Source organism: Squalius cephalus (assembly GCF_949319135.1).
Source record: "Squalius cephalus genome assembly, chromosome: 21".
In the NCBI taxonomy this organism is placed as follows: domain Eukaryota; kingdom Metazoa; phylum Chordata; class Actinopteri; order Cypriniformes; family Leuciscidae; genus Squalius; species Squalius cephalus.
The window spans coordinates 21640838-21645881 of NC_137142.1; positions in this window are offsets into that span (position 1 = coordinate 21640838).

Sequence of the window (5044 nt, forward strand, 5' to 3'; positions counted from 1 at the left end):
TTATTTTCTTTACAAGCTAATAAAGAACTGCACACATGAAGAATACTAAACGTGCTGAAAGCACCAACGCAGCCAACATGATACGGCTTGACATCTCTGCTTCTTGCCAACCACGTATGTCAGTGTAATGATCTGTAATAGGTCAGGTCATTATGCTCTTTTACATTTGCATCTATACATGCATACACCACTTTTTTATTGTGTAGTGTTATGTTGTGACATTTTTAAAATGCATTTTCCTCATCCGTTCCACACATTCTTATTTGATGCTGATGTTTCCCTTTTCAGAGTATTACTGCTACATGACCCAAAAAGATCAAAACCAACACAACACAATCTACAATCTTACAAAAAACATAACTCAATCACATGGATCTGCACTAGCATAAAAAGTATCAAAGTATAATCCTTAACTTGTTAGAATTGTGACAAAGTTTTCTTTTTCAAAATGTTCTCTGAAGCCTTCAACGCGTTTAACAAATATTTTTCAAAAATCGAAACAATGTGACGTGTAAGTTAGACAAACAACATTTCAATATGGTAGCAAACTCACCCATGTACAACATCTTAAAGGGATAGTTCGGCCAAAAATGATATTTAACCCATGATTTACTCACCCTCAAGCCGTTCGAGATGCATATGTCAATCTTTTCACAAACACATTTTCAGTTATTTTAGAAAATGTCTTAGATCTTTCAATGGTTATAATGTGAAGTTATGGGGTCCACCTCCTTCAAGTCCCAAAATGTGCATGCATCCTTCACAAAAGTAATCCATCCGGCTCCAGGGGGATAAACGAAGGCCTTCTGAGGGTAATCCGTGCGGTTTTGTCGTAAAAATATACATATTTAAAACTTTATAAATGAAAATATCTTGCTTCCAGCAACGGTCGACGCGGTCGATTACTTTTGTGAAGGATGCATGCACATTTTTGGACTTGAAGGAGGTGGACCCCATAGCTTCACATTAATAACCACTGAAAGATCTAAGACATTGTCTAAAATAACTGAAAATGTGTTCGTCTGAAAAATGATTGACATATGCATCTCGAACGGCTTGAGGGTGAGTAAATCATGGGTTAAATATCATTTTTGGCCGAGCTATCCCTTTAAGTCCTCCTCTGAACTTTGACCTTTGAAGGACTTTTCCACAACTTTCCACATTTTGTTTATACAGTGTTAACATTGTTCTTTTTAATATTTTTCATTTAATCTAACTAATTGCATATTGTGTTTTGCATTTTTTTTTTTGCATTATTATGTCTGGTGTTTTGCATTTTTCTAGTTTTAGTCTTTGCATTAATGCTTAATCTGGGGTAAAATTAGTCAATAGAACAGTCAATATCACATATTCAAGATGAAGAGGACTATGCTAATCTTCTTTTTTTACTCAAAACATTACTCAAACCATTTATTATTAATTCAAATATTTGGAAAATTATACCTTTTATACAGGGTTCATTTAATATTTTAATCTGTCTCATGATTTAAAGGTCAAGACACGTTTGTCACCTTATTTTGAGCATGTGTGCCTGCATTTGAGAAAGTGACAGACAGAACGTGAGAGAAAGATAAGTGTGGCTTACTAAAATTGTCAGGACAGTTTCACAAGGGGCTTATCTGTCACTTCTTGATGGCCTTGGTGAAAATTACAGCCTGTCCGTTTACAGTCCATATTGAGTATACATAACACATTAAGAGACTCATTATCTATTTCAGACCATATGGACCTGGGCTGAGGTCGGTCACTGCAAGGCCATCCTAAGCTGCTCTCTCTAATTGCAACAATTATGCCATCTTCATTACAAGGGGCATTTATGGAAAATGGTGCCACGGCCCCTCAAGATTGATGTCATTGCACTCTGGACTACAAGAGAGCCAAGGAGATATGCCCTGCAGCCCTCTCAGAGCCCAAATGTATTCATATCCCAGTGATTCTAAGCTGAATGTGACAGGGAATGTTTTCAATAGATCTAAAGTTGCATGCCTGTTTAAAAGCACTTCATCTATCATCAGTTTTAGCTGACTGAAAAGTATATCTTTGTAAGATTTGTAAAAAAAATGTTCTTTTGAGTTGGATATTTTCAATAAAAAAAACTTGTCTAAACTATTCACTCACGAATTACACTGAATGATTTATTCACAAGTTAAATTGAACAACTCATTCAGGATGAATGGGAATGTAAAAAAATATATTGTATGTTTGTTTTAGTTTCCATTCCCCACTTCCGAAATCGCGAGATGTCGAGGAAAACATTCCACTGGAAGTTAAATTAAAAACATAAAGCCCCCTTTTTTTTGGTGCAAATATGAGTAAGGTATGTGTATTGTGTACAACATTTGCAACTGCTTTTTATCACTTGATTAGAAGCAATTTTAAAATGGTGTCTTCTGTTAGTTACATAGCGACTACTGAACAGACATTTAGAAGTTTATTTTAAAATGCAAAGTGTTGAAAAAAAAAAAAAGAGCTCTGTGAACACTTGCATTTTTTTTGCAAGACTATAGTGTGCCCTCATGTTTCCATTGTGTCTTGTCTAGTTTTGTTTGTGTAACTGCTGTTGGTGAGTGTCATGTAATCAAGTCAAATTCACGTTTTTTGACTTCACTGTGTCCGTGCCGGTGCCAGTGTCGGTGTCCGTTCGGTGCCGGTGTCCATTTTGGTGTCCGTGCCGGTGTGTCCATGTTGGTGTGTCCATGCCGGTGCCGGTGTCCGTTCCGGTTTCCATGCCGGTGTGTCCGTTCCGTGTCCATTTCGGTGTCTGTGCCGGTGTGTCCATGCCTGGTGCCGGTGTCCATTCCCGGTTTCCATGCCGGTGTGTCCGTTCCGTGTCCATTCCGGTGTCTGTGCCGGTGTGTCCATGTTGGTGTGTCCGTGCCGGTTCCGGTGTCTGTTCCGGTGTCCGTTCCGTGTCGGTGCCCGTGTCCATGCCAGTGCCCGTGTCCATGCCGGTGTCCGTTCCGTGCCGGTGTCTATTTCAGTGTACGTGCCCGGTGTGTCCATGTTGGTGCCCATTTCGGTGTCCGTTCTAGTGTCCGTGCTGGTGTGTCATGTTGGTGTGTCCGTTCCGGTGTCCGTGCCGGTGTCCATCGGTGTCCATCGGTGTCCGTGTGCCTGTGTCCGTGCCGGTGTCCATTGGTGTCCATGCCAGTGTCCATTTCAGTGTCCGTACCGGTGTCCGTGCCAGTGCGGGTGTCCATTCTGGTGTCCGTGCCGGTGTGTCCATGTTGGTGTGTCCGTGCCCGAAAACTGTGTCTGAAAACTGAAAAATACGGAGGATGTATCTTGGAGCATGTATTCCATGGAAGGCATTAAGGCACGTCTGAATCTGTCTCCTGAGATACCTTCATATAATCAATTTTTGAAGGCAGCATCTATCCTTCGCTGCCTTTGATATCCCACTATCCTATGCTTTCCATTCTGTGACAATAGAGTGGTACAGGTATTTTTTTATTTAATTAAATTTTTCCATAGGCTTTTGGATTATCGCTAAAAACAAGCTCCGTGATCAACAAAAGTTTATGATATTTAGACTTTTTGTCCATCAAGATAATTTTCACATATCAACACAAATTTTATGAATTTTGAAGCCTAAATGCAGTCGCCAGAAGTAAAAGCTAAAGGTAGGCTCCGCTATAAACAAACTAAACCACGGTCCCACGACTTCAATGTCACCATCACTAAGCTTCTGACAACTCTTTCAGTTTTTATCTAAAAACATTTTCCCAGAAAGTTTGAGTTAGAACAGTTTATAAGACACAATTATAAGCATAATGAGGCTGTAAAAACGGACTGAGCTAACCTGTTCGGTGTGATGACGTTTAATGTCCCCGACTGACTCTGTACTTCCCATTTAGCCACTTGTTAGCAACCGTCCTTTTTCAAGACACGTACAAAAAATCATGAGTGGGGTAATACTGATGTATTTTATGTCATAGAACGAAACTATATACCTTATTTGAGTCATTTAACCAAAAACCCATTTCAAAGAAGTAAAGACCACTGCTAAAATGCTAACTTGTTTCATTTTAGTTGCTAACTAAAATGCTAACTTGTTTAAAAAAAAATTAAATATTGGCTTAGTTATCACCAAAACTCTCTATTTTGCTATAGTAGACCATTAAACTGCTAATCTGCCACTGAAATCTGTCGGAAATCAGTTTCGTAAGGTATAGTCCAGTCATTTTAAGCCAAAATGGGGGTCAACCTTGAACAAATTGCAACAGAAGCAAACTCAACTGATTTTGTATATGACCTGAGTAAGGAAAAAAAAAAAAGCCCAGAAGAATCCCCTTAGGGGAAAGTTTCGAAAAAGACCCACATATAGCCTACCGGTTTTCATAGGCCTATTCATTCTTTTTCTCGTGTGAATAGGGTAAAGTTTTAACCTTTAGATTTCACCATGAAAATTAGTTGATAAGTTACATCAAGACAGACAAAAAATGTATTACAAGTTTTTTTGAAATTGTTTGTTAACATGGACAAATGGAGCATAATCCAAATACATATGTGCTAATTTGCATAAATAAACAGATCTAAACATTGGGTATAGCCAGGTGAAAATGTCTTGTTGAATCTTGTTGACATATAACAGTAAAATACTTAATGTTAAGGTCTTAATGGAACCCATTTAGGCTACCCATGAGCATTAATACATAGAGGCAGGAAGAAGTACTTTAGAAACCAGCCTTTATTAATTATTTTTGCAGAGATGGGTTCCATTCAGACCTTAACATTAATTATTTTAATCATTTCTCGTTGTTTTTAATAAATAAACAACATATTTCAGCTTCAAACAACTACATTCTCGACTGAGAAACTCTTTAAAACTACATTTCGTGACACAATAACAGTCGTATTTTTAAATTTCGCGGTCTTTCTCCTCTCCTATTGACGCAGCTCGGACTCATCTCTTCAACCGGACTCGATTGTTGTTCACCACAACGGCTCTCTAAGTATTTTATTGGTAGTTGAATATGAAGGGCACACACATCTCTGTTTTTGATTGGTTGGTAAAGATTTGGACCCGATATCAGGGGAGTGT